The sequence below is a fragment of the Narcine bancroftii genome, chromosome 2, assembly GCF_036971445.1.
Source record: "Narcine bancroftii isolate sNarBan1 chromosome 2, sNarBan1.hap1, whole genome shotgun sequence".
NCBI classification, from domain to species: Eukaryota; Metazoa; Chordata; class Chondrichthyes; order Torpediniformes; family Narcinidae; genus Narcine; species Narcine bancroftii.
This window is the reverse complement of record NC_091470.1, coordinates 6,628,696-6,651,694: the sequence shown is the minus strand read 5'-3', so window position 1 is coordinate 6,651,694 and position 22,999 is coordinate 6,628,696. Positions and strand designations below refer to the sequence as shown.

Sequence of the window (22,999 nt, the reverse complement as noted above, 5' to 3'; positions counted from 1 at the left end):
ACCCGACCATTTACTGTGAATGTCCTTTCTTGGTTCGCTGCTCTTTCATAAAACATAGCAGCAGAATTAAGCCATTTCAGCCCATCGAGTTTGCTCCACCATTCGAATCACGGCTGATTCATTCTCCTGCCTTCTCCTCATAACCTTTGATGCTCTTACTAATCAAGAACCTATCTTTAAATATACCCAATGACTTGGCCTCCACAGCCATCAAATTGCCCAGATTCACCACCCTCTGGCTGAAGAAACCTTTCCTCATTATCTGTTCTGAAGGGGAGACCTTTAGTTCTGAGGCCATTCTAACGGTGCAGCATTCTAAGTACAGTGTGGTTCTCACTGCCGACAGCGTAATACTCTCTGGGTGGCACGATTAGCATAGTTGTTACAGCGCTAGCGGTCGGGACCAGGTTTCGAACCCCACACTCTATGTAAGGAGTTTGTGCTTTCTCCCTGTATGTGGGTTTTCTTTGGATACTCCAGTTTCTGTCTATCGTCAAAACATACTGGGGTCTGTAGGTCAATTGGGTGTAATTGGGCGGCACGTGCTTGTGGGCTGAAAGGGCCTGTTCATGCTGTACGTCGAGATTTATAAATTAAAATTTAAATATAATGATGCTCAAACAGTGCTCTGTTCCTTCAGTATCTATTTTCCCACAGTGACACCTGTCCACCTCCGTTATCCATGATGAGGTAAAGATGATGCCAGTATTTATTGCTTATTCATTTATTTATTTAGACATACAGCATGGCAACAGGCCCTTTCAGCCCACGAGCCCATGACACCCAATTACACCCAATTGACCTACACCCTTACTACGTTTTGGAGGGTGGGAGGAAACCCACATAGATACAGAGAGAACAAACAGACAGTGCTGGATTTTAACCCCAGTCGCTGGCGCTGTAATGGTGCCACCCAAATCCTGATGACCCTTGAGAAAATGGTGGTGAACCCTCGTAAATCTCTGCAGTCCTTCTGATTAAGCTTCTCCCAGTGCAGTTGGTGTGGAGAATGCCTTAAAGGAAGAAGATCGTCAGGTGTTAAGACTCTGGGAGCTGAAGACATGGCCTCCTGAGGCACAGATTCGTTTCAGGGAATGTTTGAGGACTGAGATCTTACAGGTTCTCATTGCTGGAACAGGAATAAGGAGGGTTGAGATTATGGAGTGGATCGGTGTGTGGAGTATGGTGGGTGAACAGGTCTCTGAGTGGAGATGTTTCCAGTAGTGGGAGAGTCGAGGACCAGAGGGAATGGCCTCAAAACTTAAGGACTCCCCTTCAGAACAGATAATGATGAAAAGTTTCTTCAGCCAGAGGGTGGTGAATCTGGGCAATTTGATGGCTGTGGAGGCCAAGTCATTGGGTATATTTAAAGATAGGTTCTTGATTAGCAAGAGCATCAAAGATTATGAGGAGAAGGCAAGAGAATGAATCAGCCGTGATTCGAATGATGGAGCAAACTCGATGAGCTGAAATGGCTTAATTCTGCTGCTATGTTTTATGAAAGAGCAGCGAACCAAGAAAGGACATTCACAGTAAATGGTCGGGTTCCGAGGAGTGCAGTAGGACAGAGGGATCTGTAAATGCAGATACATAATTCCCAGGACGTGGCATCACAGGTGGATAGGATTGTAAAGAGAGCTTTTGGCATATTGGCCTTCATAAATTAAAGTATTGAGTACAGGAGCTGGGATGTTATGTTAAAAATGTATAAGACATTGGTGAAGCCAAATTTGGTGTATTGTGTGCAGTTTTGGTCACTGAACTACGGGAAAGACCTCAACAAGATAGAAAGAATACAAAGAAGATTTACTAGGATGTTGCCTGGACTTCAGGACCCGAGTTACAGGGAAAGGTTAAACAGGTTAGGACATTATTCCCTGGAGCATAGAAGAATGAGCGGAGATTTGATAGAGGTGTTTAAAATGATGAGGGGGGGAGACAGAGTAAATGTAGGTCAGCTTTTTCCACTAAGGGTGGGTGAGATGCAAACCAGAGGACATGTGTTAAGGGTGAAAGGGGAAAAGTTTAGGGAGAACATGAGGGGGACATTCTTCACACAGTGAGTGATGGGAGTGTGGAATTAGCTTCCAGCTGAAGTGGTGAATGTGGGCTCAATGTTACATTGAAAAAGAATTTGGACAGGTACATGGATGGGAGAGGGATGGAAGGTGATGGGCTGAGTTGGTGGGACTAGGCAAAGATTAGAGGGGCCCCGGTGGCCTTTTTCTCGGAGTTAGATTCCTCCAAATCTCTTGTTCTCTAATGGATTTAGGAAGCCAATGTCTGGAGTATGTTCATATATGTTAAAATATGTTAATAGAAACAGATTTCTGAACCAGACGCTTCTGCATCGAATGTCAAATGCACGAGACAAAATGTATTTATTTATTCCATTGGCATAACAAGGCTACCTAACCAAGTACGACATCAATGCCAGGACACCTGCCCTTAGCCACGCTCATAACAGCTGATCATGCTTGGTGCAGCAAAGCCAGGACGTGCTGTGGAATAATGGTGCAGTTTCTCTGTGTCAAACTCAAAAACAATTGGGGGTATGTTTCTAGAGTAGGAAAATTCTGTTTGCGGTTTGTGATCAGTTGGAGAACCAAGTTAGTGGATCGAAGTGTAACATACGCACTACCACAAAATGTGGAAAGAATGACACATACACAAGAAGTTGAAGACTGGCAGGAGTGACGTCACAGCAGCGCCGGCCTCAGATTGGTCGATGTTCCCACCATTGCTCGTTGTTTTCCATGGTGTGGGTTGTCACCTGGGACGAAGGTCATTGGCCCCTGCGGGGTCTGCACAGTCACTGCGTTCATCAGCCACCAGCGATCAGAGCCCTGTTTGCTGCTTTCAGTGGCCTACCTCTGCGTCACGGGGGATGAATGGAGACCAGTTGGCTCATGCCCAGATGTGCTGGCTTGGTGAAAGTCTCTGCCTTACTGCCAATATCCAGCACACATGTCGACCTGTTGAGTCTGACGACTTTGTACGGCCCCTCTTACAGCCATTGCAAAGGTCTTCAGTGTGTCCCCCTCTGAACAAAGACAGAATCTCAGGACTCTAAATTTTTGGGGACATGGGAGTTGGCCTGGGCATGTGGTGGAGACTGCAGAGGAGCAAGAGTGCCCAGTCTTTCCCTCGGCTTTGTCAATGAGGCTGTGGGTCCTCGGCAGTGGCCAAGAACTCCCCCGGTATCACCAACAGCGTACACCATCTCAGCTGCCGAGGCATTGAAGTCTTCTTTCAGCCCGGTACAGACTCCCAGGGTAGCTCCTCTGCCCAGTTCAGCCCCTTCAACTGAGCCATCAAGGCCGCCTTTAAGTGCCCGTGGAACCGCACCACCTACCTGTTGTCCTGAGGGTGGTAAGCAGTAGTGTGGTGGAGCTAGGTTCCCAGCAAATTGGCCAGCACCGCTCAGAGTCCTGAAGTGAACTGTGTACTTCTATTTGAGGTCATATGTTCCAGGACTCTGAACCTCGACACCCAGGTGTTAATCAGTGCCCTGGCACAATTCTCAGTGGTTGTGTTGGCCAGCGGGACCACTTTTGGCCATTTTGTGGAGCAGTCAGTTATGGTGAGGAGCTATTTCGCCGCACAGGAGACCAGCAATGGCCTTACAATATCAATATGGATTTGGCTGAATCTACGTTACACTGGCTCGGAAATGAGGTGGGGGGGGTGGAGGGGATGTTCCTTGCTATGTGTTTGCACTTTGGATGTCTGGCAGAGCGTGCAAGTCTTGGCCCAGTGACTGACCTGTTTCCGAAGGCCATGCCAGACTAATCTACTGGTCACCATTTTAACGTATGTTCTGATGGCTGGGTGCACCAGGTTGTGCACCGCTTCGAAGGCCTGCCACCTCCATGCAACCGGCACGATGGAGCGGGGTTTTCCGGTGGAGACATCACAGAGGAGTGTCTGATTACCAGGGTCAATGGTGACATCCTTCAACCTGAGGCCATAAACTGCTGTTCTGTATATCGGAATCTCAGTGTCTTTCTGCTGTGCCCTGGCTCGGGCTGAATAGTCTATTCCCTGGGACAGGGCCTGGACGGACTCGGATCATGGGTGGGACAGTGTGTCAGCCACCACGTTGGTTTTACCTGCTCTGTGTTGAATATCTGTGGTGAACTCAGACATGTATGAGAAATGTTGCTGCTGCCCGGCCAACCATGGGTTAGACACTTTATGGAAGGCGAAGGTTTATGGTCCATGAAGACCCTGAATTGTCCACCTTCCAAAAAATACCTGAAGTGCCTGACTGTCAAGTACAACACCAATAGCTCCCGGTCAAAGGCGCTGAATTTGAGCTTGGATGGCCAGAGGGGCCTGCTAAAGAAGGTCATGGGCTGCCATTGCCCTTTGATGAATTGCTCCAGTACGTCCCCTACCACTGTGCTGGAGGTGTCTACTGTGAGAGTGGATGACACCTCCAGCCTGGGGTGTACCGGAAGGGTGGTGTTGGCCACTGCGTCCTTGGCCTTCTGGAACGCCTCTGAGGCCTCATTGTCCCAGGTAATGTCTTTACCTTTCTCGACCATGAGTGCATAAAGGGGGCACATGATGTGGGCTGCTGCTGGTATGAATTGGTGATTAAAAAAATTAATCATACCGGTGAATTCTTGCAGTCCCTTCACTGTACGGGGTTTGATGTGCTGTACAGACTCTACCTTTTTGGGCAGGCGTTTCACTCTGTGACTTGATTGATTCGATGCCTTGGGAAATCGATCATTTCCAGCCCAAACTAGCATGTAGCAGGGTTTATAGTTAGTCCGAATTCCTGCACCCAGGAGCACAGTAGCCTTAGAAAGGCCACATGCTCTGTGTGATTGCGGCTGGTGATGAACATCCATATAGTTGAAGGTGAATGTGAGATCCCGGCCCATCGCATCTATCAGCCTCTGGAAGGTTTGGGCTGCGTTCTTAAGTCCAAAGGGCATTCTCAGGAAGTCAAAGTCCAAAAAGGGTAATGATGGCAGTTGTAGGGATGTCATCGGGATGGACCAGGATCTGGTGATAGCCTCTGAGGTCGACTTTTGAAAATACCTGTGCCCCTTGTAGGTTGGCGGTAAAGTCTTGGATATGGGGCACGGGGTATCTGTCCGATGGAGTGGCCTCATTAGTCACCACATGGCCTCCAGCCTCCTCCTGCTGCCTTTGGTACCATGTGCGGGGGGGAGGCCCAGGGGCAGTCAGAACGCCACACGATCCCCAGCTCTTGTATTTGTTTTAAACTCGACCTTAGTGGGGGCGAGCTTCTTGGAGGGGGTGAGGCAGCGCGCCCTGGCGTGGAGCGGGGGACTGTTGGTGAGAATGTGATGCCTGGCCCTGTGCTTTGGTTTGGAAGTGTAAACTGTGGCACCACGTTCAAAGTGAACCCCACTAGGATCCACGTAAATGTGTTGTCGGACAGAGTGGAGGAGTAGGAGTCGAGGTGGGGGGCAGCTAACCTGGCTTCCCCCAGGGGCGTGGTTTGATAAGTCCTGGCGTGCACCAAACACCGCCCTTTAAGGTCCACCAGGAGGCAGTGGGCTCGCAGGAAGTCTGCTCCCAGGAGCAGTTGTGCAACAGCTGCAATCGTGAATGTCCACGTGAACTGGTTGCTGCCGAAGCCGAGGAGGGTGGTGCGGGTGCCAAAGGTTCGTATGGTGGTGCTGCTCAGTGCCCTCAGTGCTGGGCCCGGTTTGCTGTTCCAGGTTTCGTAGGCCGGGGGAAGGGGGAAGGGCACTTATTTCATCATCAGTATCAATGAGTAAATGCCTTCTGGACAGTGTCCCACACATGGAGGAGGCTGTCATGTTGGCCAACCGCCGCAGCCATTAATGACAGTTGGCCATGGTGTTTCCCTGAAACACGCAGGGTGGGCGGCATCGACAGGACCCCACACCCCATCGTTGGTGATAGTAGCCGTACTGTTGCGTCAGGGGGTCCACTTTTCCTCTTCACTTACTGTGGCCTTGTTGCTGGCTGTGTGCAGGGCCTAGCAATCTGTCCCACCGAGGTGCTCTCCAGAGCACGACTGCCCAGGCTGCGACTTTCCTGGGATCGCTGAAGTCTTCATCAGCGAGTAAGCTGTTCCAGGGAAATCTGCAGGCAAGGCCTATGTCCCTCAGCAAGGGCGAGCATCTCGCTCATGAGGGCTGATGGAAGCCTGTCCCCCAATCCATCCATATGCAACTATTGGGTAGCATGCCCAAAGGTGTGGGTTAATAGATCCTTGAAGGCATCATATATGCCTTGCTCTGGGGACTGATGCAGGAAGTCGATGACCCTGCTGCCGTATCCTGGTCAAGCGAGCTCACCATGTAGTAGTAGTGGGTGCTGTCGTCAGCGATCTGTTGAAGGTGGAACTAAGCCTCGGCCTGTTCGAACCACATGTGGGTGCGATGCCCAGAACGTTGGCAACTTCAACGAAACTGCGTGAAGAGCCGCCTGGTCCATCATCTTCAGGTCCAACTGGCAATTGCACTGCCGGAATCACCAATGTAGCGTGCACGCTATCGCAAAGTGTGGAAAGAATGACACACACCCAAGAAGTTGATGTCAAATACTAGTTTATTGCACTGGTAGCTCTACTTATATTCTCTCCCCGCGCTGACGACAGGTGTGACGTCACAGCAACGCCAGCCTCGGATTGGTCAGTGTTTCTGCTGTTGCTCGTTGTTTCCTGCCGATCGGGTTGTCACCTGGTTTGGAAGTCGTTAGCCCCTGCGGGGTCTATACGGTCACTGCATTCATTGGCCGACTTGTGTATCAAGTCCGCTACTGTTGCACTTACCTTCAGCTTCTCTTGAAATGTTGCTTGCCTATCTGTTACTTCCCACTTTATCTCTCCTCCCTTTCTCTCTTAACCGCCTTTGTGCCATGTTCACCTAGACCCGATTACCCTTTCCTTAGTGGCATTGTTACATTGAAAAGCAGAGCAGGTCCTTGCATTTACCTGGGGCCTGTGTTTGTACCTCCAAAGCTCTTGAGATACTTTAGAGTGCCTTGAGACAGAGAAACCATTGTACTGATTGCAGTACTGCACTAAGTTAGCATTGAGAAGCAGGAGGGGTTCAGCAGGTCGGGCAGCATCCATGAAGAGAAATGGTCAACATTTTGGGTTGCGTCCCTTTATTTTGAGACCAAAGGGGAGATGCCATGCATAAAAAGGAGGGAAGGGGTGGGCTGATGAGAATTCAGGAGGATGTAGGAGACTGGACAACTCATGGTGGGAACAATGGATATCTGACCTGTTTTAATCTTTGCTGCAAATTTGCTCTCTAATTCCTGTAGTCTACTGGTGCTCTTCATGTTGAGTAGAATTGCCCGGAAGTTGGGGATAACAAGTGGTTTGAATCCAGCACAAAAGGCCTTGAGAAGGGACTTAGACCCTGCTTCCTTGGGCTGAAACCAGGTGTCACAGACTCAGCATATCAGCTGTTTGTGAAGGAAATGCCTTCACTCAGATGGAGTTCACACAGAATCCTCTCCCCAGAAGGTTGTGGATCCAAGTCATTGGAACTGTTCAAAGCCCATTGATAGACTTTGCACAAAAGTGCCGGAGAAACCCAGCAGGTCAAACAGGGTCCTTTATAGAGCAAAGGTAAAAATACAGAACCGATGTTTCAGGCTTCAGCTTTTCATCAAGGTCTGAGCCAAATCTAGGCAGACACCCAAAATGGACTCCGATCTTGAAGGGCGGAAAGGTTAGATGTGTATCTATCTATAAAGTGAACTCTTTGACCTGCTGAGTTTCTCCAGCTCTGTTTTTACCAGACTTGAAGGGCGGAAAGGTTAGATGTGTATCTATCTATAAAGTGAACTCTTTGACCTGCTGAGTTTCTCCAGCTCTGTTTTTACCAGACACAGAGGACCAAATGGGCTACTGTTCTCCTTCCTTCTCCCGGTTCTCCTATTGGTCAATGAGCTGCAGTTGGGTAGCAGCACCCAGTCTCTCTCAAGTTCCATTGCTCTGGGGTAAGGTTCAGCGAATGTGGAGAAATAATCAGTTAAATATTTGGGAACAACACTGATTAATGATTTTGGCCTGAAAGGAACTGGTGGTTTCTGGAGTGTTCTATGTCTCTGGGTGTATATATAGTCTGATAGAACTTTGGAAGGCATGGACTTTGTAAGAGTGGTGGAAGGGGATGGTCGAATTCACAGAGATTGGGGGGAGGGAGAGGGTTGGAGGGGGTGTGTAGGAATGTGATTAGAGAATAGGGAATAGTGAGACATTTGTGGTTACTTGGGGAGAGATTTTGTAATAGGTTTGACATCAATCCCCTGTACTGACTGTATTGCAATTTAGTGGCAACATTCTATTTAAAGGACCAATTACTTTTGATGTAGACCGACTCCACAATTATTGTTCTATAATGATATGTCCTGATTTGATGTATTTGTACAATGTGGCTATTTGATAATTCTCCCTGTTCTATTTGTTCAAATGCTATCTTTTTTTTTAAACAATAAAGTTTTTGAAACTGGATCAAAATCAAGATTGGAGAGGTTCTGGATTGAATGGGGGTGTTAAATAAATCATTCTCTTCAGTGAACTGTGGTTGTGATGTTACTGAGATACAGGAAACCACAGATGCTGGAATCTGGAGCAACAGACCCTGGAGGAACTCATGAGTGGGAGAAAAGGAAAGGTCAATCGTTTTGGCTGGAGCCCTCACAACCAGCTGGAGCTGGAGCTGGTTGTGATGTTTGCCAGTCCAACCTCTCTCTGTAAGTGCATTGAAGGTTCACAGCACAATACAGGCCCTTCAGCCCACAATGTTCCGCTGACCTATGAAACCCTACTCCACAACAATCTGCAGTAATTTTTCCCTACCGCACACCATATTTATCTTGTATCCATGTACCTATCCAAATATCCTTATTGTACGAACCTCCACCACCAACCCTGGCAATGCATTCCAGGCCCCCACAACTCTTTGTATTTAAAAAAATCTTTCCCCTGATGTCTCCCCTAAACCTTCCTCTCTTCACTTTGTTGAGATTTCCCCTAGAGTTTGCAACTCCCACCCTGGGGAAAAGGCACTGGTTCTCCACCTTATCTGTGCCTCTCAGAATCTTGTAGACCTCTGTCAAATCTCCTCCGCTTCAAAGAGAAAAGCCAGCTCTGCTCACCTTGCCTCATGAGACTTATTTCCCAATCCAGGCAACATCCTGGTAAATCTCCTCTGCTCCCTCTCCACAACTTCCACATCCTTCCTATTTGAAGTAACCAGAAGTGAACACAGTACTCCAAATGTAGTCTCACCAGAGGTTTGTAGAGCTGCAACATGTCTTCCCACTACTCTGTGTGTTTTTATATTAAAAAAACACTGGCCTCTGCCGTCTCTCCTAAACTTTCCTCCCCTCACCTTAAATGGATGTTCTCTGGTGTTTGCTATTGTTGCTCCAGGGACCAGGTGCTGGCCATCCTCCTTATCTATGCCCCTCATCATCTTGTACACCTCTAAGTTGCCTCTAACCCTTCTTTGATCTAAAGAGAAAAGCCCTAATTCTATCTACCTTGATTCATAAGATATGTTCTCCAATTCAGGCAACATCCTGATAAATCTCTTTTGCAACCTTTTTAAAGCTTTGACGCCCTTCCGATAATGACGTGACCAGAACCGAACTGAATATTCCAAGTGTGGTTGAATCAGAGTTATTTATAGAGCTGCAAAGTTACCTCACAACGCTGGACACAGTGGTGACTCTCTGCCTTACGGGAGACGAAGGTTAAAGAATTTCATTTATGTTACATTCTAAATGTGACAATAATGGAACCTTTACCTTTGAACTCAATCCCCTGACTAATGAAGGCCAGCATGCCTTTCGCCTTCTTAACCTCCCTATCAACTTATGTGGAAACCTTGAGGGATCTGTGAACTTGGATCTCAAGATCTCTCTGATCCACCACACTTTTAAGAATCCAGCCATTAACAATGTAACCATAAAACAATTTACAGTATGGAAACAGTCCATATCGGCATTTCTAGTCCGCACCGATTTACGTGAAACTCCACTAGTTCCTCCTTCCCATTCCCTTGCCCATAACCCTCCAACCCCCTCACATCCATCCATGTGTTCATCTAACCTTCTCTTAAATGACAGAATTGACCCTGCTGCAACTACCTCTTCCGGAAGACCATTCCACTCAGCCACCACTCTCTGAGTGAAGAAGCTCCTCTTATATTACTCCTAAAGTTTTGCCCCCTAACCCTTGTTCCCTACCCCCAGGGGAAAGAGCCTATTCACATTTATTCTATCTATTCTCTTCATAATTTTAAATACCTCTATCAAATCCACTCTCAACCTTCTATGCTCCAATGAATAAAGTCCCAGTCTACCTAATCTTTCTCCGTATTCAAGATGTCTTATTTATATCCTTCCTATAATTTGGAGACCAGAACTGCACACAATACTCCAAACTTGGCCTCCACCTTCAAATGCGACTTTCCAAATTGCATTACTTCACAACTTGTGTAGATTAAATTCCATCTGCTGTTTCTCCACCCAACTCTACATCCTATCTATTATCCTATTTATAACATCTATATCCTATTTATAACCTACAACTTTCTATACTCTCCACAAAACCTTTGTGTCATCTGCAAACTTACTGACCCATATCTCTACTTCTTTGTCTGTCATTTACATAAATAAAAGCACAAAGACCAATGGTCCCAGAACAGATCACTGGAATGCCACTGGTCATAGAACTCCAGGCAGAATAAATTCCATCTACTACCACCCTCTGCTTTCTCCAGACAGGCCAATTCTGAATCCAAGCAGCCAAGGTTCCATAGATCCCATGCCTCATGACTTTCTGAATAAGCCTACCATGGGGTCAAACGACTCACAAAAATTGCCTTGCCTTCATTTTTTTTCTGTCACTACCTCTCTGCCACTCTTATGGTCCTGTGAATTGGCCTCTGATCCATTTTTCTGCAACAACCGTACAACACTGTGATGCAGCCGGCAGAATGTAACCATATAACAATTTACAGTATGGAAACAGTCCATGTCGGACTGTTCTATCAGTCTGCTCGGTTATGTCATTTCATAGAACTCCTGTAGAAGGTTAACATAATGTGGGGAACTGCCGCAGGTGAACCCTGCACTGACTGCCTGTTCCCTTTACCTTTCTTGTCTGTCACCTAGGTGTGACAGCCTCCCTGTAACTCATCTATCACCCCCCTTGGCTTCTGTAATGACCTGGAGTTCTGTAAGGAGTGAAATACGAAAGTGTGCAGACCCTGTGATTGTAGTAGAAATGCAGTAAATGCTGGAGGAACTCAGCAGGTCTCAGCATCCGTGGGAGGTCAAGATATATTACCCATGTTTTGGGCCTGAGCCTTCCTTCAAGGTATGGGTAAAATCCAGGCAGATGCACAAATTAAAAGGCTGGAGAGGAGTATAGACAAACAGACGTTTATTGAAAATGGACAGGTGAGAATTGATTGGGGGAAGGGAAGTTGGCTCAATGCAGAGCTGGGGGAAAACGAGAGAGAGAGAGAGAGAGAGAGAGAAGCCCTTTTCACACAGCTGATTACATCTGAGTTAACCCGTCAATATTGCAGATCAAATTGCGTGAATCACGCGGTGTGAAATGACATAACCGGGCAGACTGAGTAGATTTCAACCGGGCTCTGAGACATGGTCAGAGTCCACGATACAGTGTCAGAGCCCGGCTGAGTTAACTGACCAATCGCCTCCTGATGGTGTGAAAGCACAACCTGCTCTCAAGTCGTCACTGCTGGAGACAGGAGCCCCCCTTAAAATGCTGAGTTGCAAAATTATCTGCAAATAATGGTGCGTGAAGGGCTCCCAGGGCCTGCAAATTTTCCCATTTCCTAGGAAGGGGCTAGAGACAGAACTAGAAGGAAAAAAGACATCAGAATGGATTGTGGGGATGGGGTGGGGAGGGGGAGTGGAGGAAACTAATGGAAACTGGAGAAGTTGATGTTAATGCCGTCTGGTTAGAGGGGGCCCAGACAGAATAGGAGGCCTTGTTCCTCTAATTTTCAGATGGTCTAAGTCTGGCAGTGCATGAGACCATAGACAGATACGTTGGCAAGAGAATGGGGCAGGGAATTGAAATGGGTGGCCACTAGGAGATCCAAGCTATTGCGGTGGACAGAGCCAAGGTGCCCAACAAAGCGACATTCCCAGTCCTCTGATGTAGAGGAGACCATGACAGGAGCAGTGGAAGATCCCAGCCGATTCTCAAAAAATTTCAATTTGGGCATGTGAGAAAGTGGAAAAGTTCTGCATCTCTGTTCTAAGCGGATGCCCTTCAATCCTGAAGTTGCGCCCTCTTGTCCTAGACTCTCCCACCAGGGGAAACAACCTTTCTCCATCAACTCTGTCCACACCTTTCAACATTCAAAATGTTTCAATGAAATTGCATCCACATTCTCCTAAATTCCAACAGGTACAGGCCAAGAGCTGTTAAACCCCCCCTCATACAATAACCTTTTCGTTCCCAGAATCATCCTGGTGAACCTCTTCTGAACCCTCTCTAATGTCAGTCCATCCTTCCTTAAATGAGGAGCCCAAAACTGCTCGCGTGACTCCACGTGAGGACTCACCAGGGCCTGAAAAATCACACCCCTGATCTCATAATCTATTCCCCTTGAAATGACACCAGCGTTGCATTTGCCTTCTTCACCACTGTCTCAACCTACACGTCTACCTTCAGGCTGTCCTGCACGAGGACTCCCAGGTCCTTTTGCATCTGAGGATTTTAAATTTTCTGCCCGTTTGCCTGTTTATTTTTTCTATCAAAGTGCATGACTGTACACTTTCCAATATTGTATTTTATTTGCCACACCTCTACCCTTTCTCCTAATCTGTCCAAGTCATTTTGCACCCTCCCAGTTTCCTCAACACCATTTGCTCCTCCACCAATCTTCATATCCATCCATGAAGCTCCAAGCCTCATGGAAGTAGCGCAGTGACTCCAAACGTTGCTCTCTCTACGAAGGACAGACTCCATGGCAGCTGGAGATATTCCAGTGCAGGCTATTCTCTGGAACACTGGAAGCTTCTGCAGCCTCCCACGTAGTGAAGAAGGTTCATTGAACTCAACGGAAATCCCCCTTGCCGTACCCCGCCAACAAGTCTTCACACACCCGTCTAAATTGTACCAATGTCACATCAGCAAGACAAATTCCAGAGGGGATTTCAACAGACTGAGAAGCAGTTTGCAGAGGCAGGATATTCCCACCCCGACATCTCTGTCTACAGCCTCGTACATTGCCAGTCCGAGACCACCTGCAAGATGGAGGAACAACACCTCATCTTCTGTCTGGACACCGTCCAACCAGGTGACATTTACATCAACTTCTTCAGTTTCCTTTAAACCCCCCTCCCCTGTCTCCCTCTCCCTCTCTCTTTTCTTAGCCCCAATGCCTCCTTATCTCCAGCTCCCCACCCATCTCCATGTAGGGAGCTCCCTTCTCTCCCATCGCTTCTCAGCTTTTTCTCTTCTGCCCTCCCACCCACATCCACCTACGACCTCTTACCTGCTGCCCCATTCTCCTCCCCCTCCCTCCCTCCCTCCTCTCCTTTCCTCCCCCTACCTTATGCAGGTGCCTGCCTGCTTTCTGCTCAAACCTCGGTGAGGGACACTGGCCCGAATCATTGGTTATACTCTTGGTTCCAGTAAACACTGCGTGACTTCCTGAGTTTATCCAGCAATTATCCAGCAGTACAGCAGTGTATTGCACATAAAACATTGATCAACAGTTTACACAAAGTACCACTGAAAATTTAAGAGAAGCAATGATTTAAACTGATATTTATAAAATATTTTTCTTTTTTATGGAGAAATGCATACCCTGACTGCCTACCTACTCCTCACCAAATGCCTCAGAATGAGTAAGTCATGAAGTAACATGTCAACACGCTTCTTGTACATCTGAAATATTAACTCTTCCCTTCCCTCCCGGATTCACAGCCAGTCAGTTCCTATTGCTGGAAGTTTCCAGGGTTACAGCCACGATGAGAAAAGACGTAAAGAGTTTCCAATCCAAGGGCAGGCCATTCAGCCCATCAATCTATTCTTCGCATGAGCCAACAACAGTGAAGGCCTGGACTCCAGTTAGCATGACCCTATTTCAGCTCCAGCGATGTGGCGATGTCTGTGATGAGTTTGAACGTTTGTCCTGCAACCTGCGTTTCCCTGAGGGCTCTGGTGTTCTCCCACCCACTAAGGCATATGGGGTTGATAGGTTAATTGGGTGTAATTGAACAGCACAGGTTTCAATGGCTGGAATTGGCTTCTATCATGTTGTGAAAAAACAGACACAGCAAGACACAACACAGATACAGACAAAGAATGCATATGCAGGACAAGTATTCATATGTACTAATATAAATAAATGTTGTTCGTAAATATGAGAGTCTCGGAGGGTTAGTATGAGCAGTTCCTTTGGTCGTTCAACATTCTCAGTGTCCGTGGGAAGAAGCTGTTCCTCAGCTGGTGGGGCAGGCTCTGATCTTCCTGGATCTCTTCCCCGACGGGAACAGCTGAAGGATGCTGTGTGCTGGACAGAAGGGGTCCTTAGTGATTTTGTGAGCCCTCTTCACACAGCGATCCCAGTAGATCATGCCAGTAGTGGGGAGGTAGACTCCAGTGATCCTCTCTCCCACTCTTGTGGTCCTGTAGATTGACCTCCGAACAATTTCTCTGCAGCAACCATACCACACGATGCAACCAGCCAGGACACCCTTGATAGAGCTCCTTTAGAGGGTGGCCAGTAGCCTTTCCTGCTTCAGTCTTCCAAGGAAGTGCAGTTGCTGTTGTGCCTTCCTGACAAGTGAGGAGATGTTGTGAACCTACGATAGGTCAGTAGTTAAGTGAACTCCAAGAAAGTGACAACACAGGTCAGCGGGGTGGTGAAGAAGGGGTTCGACACCCTTGCCTTCCATCAGGGCATTGAGTGCAGGAGCAGGGACATCATGTCACAATTGTATGAATCATTGGCGAGACTGCACTCGGAGTGTTGCTCTATAATTGGCTGGGATCACCTACTGCAATTTGGTGCTCCTGTTGTGCCCTGCCAGTCATCCTGCCACAGGAATGGTATCAATAGCCTGTAAAGATTCACGAGAATGCCACCAGGACTGGCAGGCATGAGTTATAGGGAACTGGATGTATCTTGCTGGAGTGTAGGAGGCTGAGAGGTGACCTTATAAAGGCTTATAAGGGTCATACATACGGTAAGATGCAAGGTAGGGTACAGGAGTCTAAACTTGGAGGGCATAAATTTAACATGAGGACCTACTACCATCAGGAAGGAGCATCAAAATCAGAATCATCATTCTGGGGAATAGCTTCTTCCCACAAGCTGTGAGATTGATGAACAGTATCCCGCCACCGAGTAAATAATTCCAAATAATTATAAATATTTAAATAATATCTGCATGTATATATGTGATTTGTATGTGCTGTGTCTTGTGTTTGTGTGTCTGTTCTGGAGAAATGCTGTTACGTCTGGTTGGACATGTCCAGTCATTTGTACTTGCAAGATATATAAGGGACCAAAGGGGGCACCTTTTTCACACAGAGGGTGGTGAGTTTATGAAATAAACTACCACAGGAAGTGGTGGAGGTGGATACAATTGTAACATTCCAAAGAAATTTGGGCAGGTACTAAGATAGAAAAGATTTACAATGAATGCAGGCAAATAGGTCAAGCTAGGGTAGGCCACTTGGTCAGCACGAAGGGGTTGGGCGAAGGGCCTGTTTCTGTGCTGGAGACCTCTATGGCATCATGGTTCCAACTTCTGGGACACTGAGAACAAGGTGGAAAGATGGAGATAGGTCACGGGTCAAGTGTACGAACATAAGAAATAGGAGCAGGAGTCGACCATCCAGCTCGTTGAACCTGCTCCGCCATTCAATGAGATCCACCGACCTGCCTTTTCCCCCATATCTCTTAATTCCTCTACTATGTAGAAATCTAACCAACCTTGTCTTAAATCTATTTACTGAGGTCACCTCCACTGCTTCAATGGGCAGCGAATTCCACAGATTCACCACCCTCTGGGAAAAGCAGGTCCTCCTCATCTCCGCCCTGAATCTATTCCCCTGAATTTTGAGGCTGTGTCCCCTGGTTCTGGTGTCCCCCACCAATGGGAACAACTTACCTACCTCTATCTTATCTATGCCTTTCATAATTTTATATATTTCTATAAGATCCCATCTCATTCTTGTAAATTCCAGCGAGTACAGTCCCAGACGACTCAATTTCTCCCCAATTTCATCCCTGAAATCAACCTGGTGAACTCCTCTGCTTCGTCTCCAAAGCCAATACATCCTTCCTCAAGCAGGAAGACCAGAACTGCATGCAGTTCTCCAGATGTGGCCTCATCAGTACTTGGTACCACGATCTTATTCAACGGCAAGAGAGGATCATTTTTCATTTATTCCTCTATTCTTTCAGCACAGGATAGATGGTACAGTTGGCCTAGTGGTTAGCGCAATGCCTTTACAATGCCAGCAATCAGGACTGGGGTTTGAATCTGGCGCTGTCTGTGAGGAGTTTGTATGTTCTCCCCATGTCTACGAGGGTTTTCCCCAGGGGCTCCATTTTCTTCCCACCATTCAAAATGTACCGGGGCTGTAGGTTACAGTACAACTCTGATTATCCAAAATTGGATTCTCCAAAATCCTCATTTATCTGAATTTTTTCCGGAGCCGAACTGACTGGGGACTTTGAGTTCCCGGCGCAGGCAGCAGGGAGCTCAAGCTCCAGGCCAGGAGTGGACCCTTGGGCTCCCTGCAAAAGCGGGGTCTTAGTGGGGAAGGTCACCTGTCAGTGATTGGCGGTGGCCAGCATTTTGCTTTTGTTGAGAATTAAACATTATTTTAATGCTTAAAGAGCCTTGCCTTGTCATTCGTTGTTGTTTAAACAGTGTTACAAGTGATTTGCTGTTGCTACTGGGGGCTGTTTTTAAAGAAAAATGACCAGTTCTCTGAAAAAAAAGTATCCAAAATGGGCCCGGTCTCGACCATTTTGGATAATCGGAATTGTACTGTAATTGGGTGCCATTGGGCAGCACGGGCTTGAGGGCCGAATGGCCTGTTACTGTACTGGAGGTGATGAATGATGCTGTGTCTCTTTGCACTTCCCTTCGACTACACATTCCACTTCCAAAGATGATTACTTTAAGCTCCAATGACATCACCAGTTGTAAAATTTGTGGATTTATTACAAAAACATTATCAAACAAAAATACTTGCTGAAAATCTGTTGTTCTTTTTCACACTAAATAATATTGATGAAAAGATTCATTCTAGCCAGGTTCTGTTTACACTTTCCATAAGGATTTGTTTGGTGCGTGATGGCATTTCTCAACCCCCTTAAAGTCACACCATAACACAGCACGGAAACAGGCACGGAAACAGTCCACCCTGTCCTGTTATCTGATGCGGAGGCGCACAGGGGACTGCAGATGCTGGTATGAGGAGCAACAAACAATCTGCTGGAGGAACTCAGCAGGTCGACAGCATCAGCGGGAGAGGAAGAATGGTCAATGGGTTGGGATGGAAAGCTTCAAGAAGACTAACAAGCTGGGGGGGTGCGTGGTAAGATGACGTAGAAGAAAGATGTGTGTTCCACCTGGATTATTAAATACCCGACTTTAAAAAGTATAAAAGTGATTAAAAATAGTATTTATAGTTTTTTTGAATAACAGTGATTCATCATGTCTACTAACGTGAAGAAATCTAAAACTCAACTTCAGAAGAAATTACCATAAAAAAGTATAGACGATCTGAGGGCCTACCTGCACAGCTGAATCCACTGAGTCGTTGTTGGGAGTCTCCAAACCCCAGAGGATTCCTGCCCATTCAAGTTTGACTTTGGCACCAATCCTGCAGTCACAAGATGGCACTGGCACTTTGGTGAGTTCGGTTGTAGCCGACCCGCATGCATGTGAAGCCGTGTGCGCGGGCAGCCTGACCGACAAAGGGGCCCGTGAGCCTGCGACATTGCTGGGTGGCCCGGGGAAGCACAGTGAAGCATTGGAGGACCCCCCTGCATGCCGGCAGTCCTGCCGGGCATGCGCGGAGCATCCTGGGTCTGGGATCTTTTGGAAAAAGTGTGGGCTGTGGGGGAGCCCAAGAGCCGGCGCCCCAACGAGGCCGGCGTCGGGTGTCCAGATCCACAGCTGCACAGTCAGAGGACCTATGGTGACTGAAGGTGAAGAAGAACTTACCTTATTGGAATTTGCCCAGGAGGAGAAGCCTGTACTTATAGAAGGTAGACCTCAAAAAGTGGCTATGGAATCTGGATTGGACTCAGTGTTCACTGTTTTGGAAGGGATTGCTTTTCAAATGGATAATATGTCAAAACAAATGTCAACTCAAATAACCCAAGGATTTATAGATGTGATAATAAAAATGAATACTTTGTGTGAAGAAATGTTAACTATGAAACAAGAAATGACTGTAGTTAAGAGTGATATTAACAGATGTATAAAATCTGTTGATATTGTACAAGATACTTTTTTTTAATTGATACAGCTTTTTCTGAATGTGGAACGCAATAAAGAAAAAATTGAAAAAGTGGAAGGTTCTTTTGTAGATTGGGGGATTCAAAGAAGGGATTTATTGAAGAAGATTAATTCTTTGGAAAATCAAAGACGGAGAAATAATGTGAAAATAGTTGGTCTTCCAGAGGACTTTGAAGGTTCTGACCAAATAAAATTTTTTAAACATTGGATCCCAGAGGTATTGGGTAAAGAGTTTTTTCCTGAAGGTTTGGAACTGGATCAGGCCCATAGAGCGTTGAGGAAAAAACCACTTCCTGGACGAACACCAAGGACGGTCTTGATTCGTTGTTTGAAGTATCAAGATAGAGAAATTATGTAACGAATGGTGGTACAAAAAGCACGGCAGAGTCAATCTCCGTGGATGATTCAAAACAATAGAGGGTTTTTTAATGCCGATTTGAGTCAAGAGGTTATTAGAAGACGATGGGAATTTAATTCGGCTAAAGATGTCTTATGGTGAAAGGGCTACACGTTTGCTTTTCGTTATCCTGCAGTTTTGAAGGTTTTTTATGGAAACTTTCAATCTCAATTTTTTGAGAACGATCACGATGCCTTGGTTTTTGCTAATTCATTGCCAGAATTGTGAAGAAATGGGTGGTCGTCACCATTGTCTCCTAAGAGGAGGGTAAACAGAAATGGGAATGGAAATGGGAGTGGGTTTGGAAAGAATGGTAAGAATGGAAAGAAAGAAGAGCTGAATCGAAGTCTTCTTGACATCGAAGATCCTGAACAATCAATGGGCTTGGAATCATTGGGTTGAATATATTTACTATATTTGATTGTTTTTAATTACATAATGAATATGTATCTGGCTGGGGGGGAGGAGGGGTGTGTGACACTGTAAGCTTTCACTGTCATCTACCACTAGTGGGTTTTCCACACCCAGATTTTTAGGGTGTTACTACCTTTTGGGTGGTTTTTATTTTTGGGGGTTTTTAAAACAAAATATTTATTTTTTTGTTTATTGAGGGGTGAGTTTTGTGTTCTTTTTGATGTTTTTGAAGAATTATAAAGGGGAACGTTATTTTATAGAGTATAAATGTATTAGTAGTAACAATGTCTACTTTGAATTTTGCAACTTTTAACGTTCAGGGATTAAATAATCCAATTAAGTGGAAGAGGGTATTGGCTTATATATAAAAAAATGAAAATTGATATTGCCTTTTTTCAAGAAATACATTTGACTGAAAAGGAATATTTGAAAGTGAAAAGAGATTGGGTTCGACATGTGTATTTTTCTTCTTTTAATTCTAAGGCAAGAGGGGTGGCAATTTTGATTCATAAAAATTAATCATTTGAATTGGAATCTTCAGAGGGAAATGTAGGTAGAGTTTTACGGGTGAAATGTAAAATTTTTGCTGAATCCTGGACTTTGCTTAATCTTTATGCACCTAACATAGATGATGAGCGGTTTATTTCAGAAGCTTTTTTTTATTGTTAACTCAAGCTAATGAAAATATTTTAGTTGGGGAGATTTTAATTGTGTTTTGGAACCTCTATTGGATAGAAACCTAAAGAGTATAAGGCAATCAAAGACAGCAATACAGATCAAAGCATTGATGAAGTATTTAAATCTGGCAGATATTTGGAGAAAGGTTAATCCTACAGAGAAAGATTTTTCTTTTTATTCATCACGACATGATTCATTTTCTAGGATTGATTTTTTTTGGTATCAGCACACCTACAGGGTAGAGTATTGCAAGCTGAATATAAAAGTATATATTATTATTTTTTTCTTGTGAAAGTTCAGAAGTGGGATATTTGTCATATAGATGGAGGTTTAATGCAATGTTATGGAAAAAAACCCAGAGTTTGTTACTTTTGTTAAAGAGCATATCTCTGTATTTTTGACTGAGAATATTAATTCTGTAGATAGTCATTTTGTAGTATGGGATGCGTTAAAAAGCTTATTTGAGGGGACAGTTTATTAGCTATTCTACAAAAGTTAAGAAACAATTTATTGCAGAAAGTTTAATGTTGGAAAATCAGATTACTGAGTTAGAGAAAGACTTTCAGAAGGATGTGACTGAAGACAAAAAAGCCGCATTAGCGAAATTGAAATTACGTTATAATACTTTATAAACTTATCAGTTTGAGCGTTTAATTAATCGAACTAAACAACGTTATTTTGAGTTGGGAGAAAGAGCTCATAAGGTACTTGCTTAGCAATTGAAAGCTGAACAGGCATCTCGGACTATTAATGCCGTTAAAAAGAATTCAATAATTCCTTATAAGAATCAGGAAATTAATGATGAATTTTATTCATTTTATCAAAAATTATATACTTCTGAGGGGAAGTGGGATAATGGTTCTATTGAATCTTATTTATCTAAATTGAGGTTACTGGTATTAGATGAGAAAGATATCCAGGAATTGGGATCTCCATTTACAGATTTTGAAATTAAGGGAGCTATACAGGAAATGCCAAATGGAAAGTCCCCAGGGGACGATGGAATTCCTGTGGAATTTTGTAAAAAGTTTTATGATTTATCTTGTGTATTTGGAGAAGTTACTGAAGTTACTGAAGAACAGAGGTTGCCGGAATCTTGTTCAAGTGCTTTAATAACCGTTATTCCAAAAAAAGATAGAGATCCATTAAAAGTGTCTTCATATAGACCTATTTCTTTATTGAATGTAGATTATAAAATTATAGCCAAGGTACTAGCTAATAGACTTGCAATGAACTTACCTAAGTTGATACATAGTGATCAAACAGGTTTTATTAAGAATAGAAATGCATCTGATCATATTCTTCAATTCATTACTTTGGTCAGTGCATACCGAAAGCAGCCTAACCATCCTATCTATGGAGGTTGCACTAAATGCAGAAAAGGCTTTTGAAAGAGTTGAGTGGGATTTTTTATTGAAGGTGTTAGAAAAGTTTAAATTCAGCTCTTTTTTTATTGGTTGGGTTAAAGCTTTATATACAAACCTGATTGCTAGGGTGGTGACAAATGGTCAGATTTCTTTACCATTGATGTTGACTTGTTCAACTCAGCAGGGCTGCCCATTGTCACCTGCTTTATTTTCATTTTATTTGCAGATGAAGTATTGATATATTTGACAGAACCAGAATGGTTGTTGAAGCAGTTACAAGAGTGTTTATCGAAATTTGGTGAATTGTTAGGATATAAAGTTAATTGGAATAAAAGCAAAATTTTACCAGTTGGGATAGGAGATTATTCAGAATTTAAAATTATTACAAAATTAAAGTGGACAAATAAAATTAAATATTTAGGTGTGTTTGTAGACATTAATTATCAGTCATTATATCAGTTAAATTATATGCATATATTAAAATGGATGTAAGCAGATTTGATAAAATGGAAAGATCTTCCATTAACTTTGATTGGAAGGGTCAATTGTATTAAAATGAATATGTTTCCTCAAATTCAATATTTATTTCAGTCAAAACCTTGTTTACTTTCAAAAGGTTTTTTTTACAGGATTTAAATAAGGTAGTGCGGAAGATTTTATGGAAAGGTAAATTAACTCGAATGGCATTGTATTAACTTACGTGGAAATATGCATTAGGTGGACTTCAGTTACTACATTTTCAAAATTATCATGAAGTGGCCCAGTTGAAGTTTATTAGCAGGTTGATGGATTTAGATTATCCTCCTAGCTGGAGGATAAAGAGGAAATAGCATTTATTTAGGAGGTTAAGGTAAATGAATTTATATTTCATTGGAATTTGAATTTGCTACAGGAATATAATATGCAGGTATTGAAACATTTGTTAAATATCTGGATTAAAAAATAGGGTTTTGGGATCAAAAGATAAATTATCAATTTTAACTCCATTGTATAATAATCAGCTTATTCCTTTTTCAATGTTTAATAATCATTTAAAGAGTTGGGATTTTAAGGGTATAAAAACAATACAGGATAGAAACATAGAAGATAGGAGCAGGAGTAGGTCATTCGGCCCTTCGAGCCTGTTCCACCATTCAATGAGATCATGGTTGATCTTAAAGTTCAGTACCCCGTCCCTGCCTTCTCTCCGTAACCCCTAATTCTCTTATATTGAAGAAATATATCTAATTCCCTCTTAAATATATTCAATGAACCTCTGTGGCAATGAATTCCACAGATTCACCACCCTCTGGGTAAAGAAATTCCTCCTCATCTCGGATCTAAATAGTTTGCCTATTATCCTCGAACCATGGCCCCGGGTTCCGGACTCCCCCACCATTGGAAACATCCCTTCTGCATCCATTCTGTCCAGTCCTGCCAGAATTTTATAGGTCTCTATGAGATCCCCTCTCAATCTTCTAAACTCCAGGGAGTACAATCCCAAATTGCGCAATCTTTCCTCATAAGTCATTCCTGCCATTCCAGGTATCAGCCTGGTGAATCGCCTCTGCACTCCCTCCATTGCAAGAACATCCTTCCTTAGATAAGGTGACCAAAAATGCACACAATACTCCAGGTGGGG

The 22,999-nt window shown here is 44.6% G+C and overlaps 1 long non-coding RNA gene across 1 annotated transcript in view; it reads left to right on the top strand.

Moving 5' to 3' along the window:
• Positions 1-14,395, top strand: part of LOC138753155 (uncharacterized) — a 59,652-nt gene extending 45,257 nt beyond the window's left edge. Inside the window, exon 2 of the long non-coding RNA XR_011351012.1 lies at positions 13,958-14,395. This is a non-coding gene — a long non-coding RNA (uncharacterized lncRNA). The remainder of the gene's footprint in view (positions 1-13,957) is intronic.
• The last annotated feature ends 8,604 nt before the right edge of the window (positions 14,396-22,999 follow it).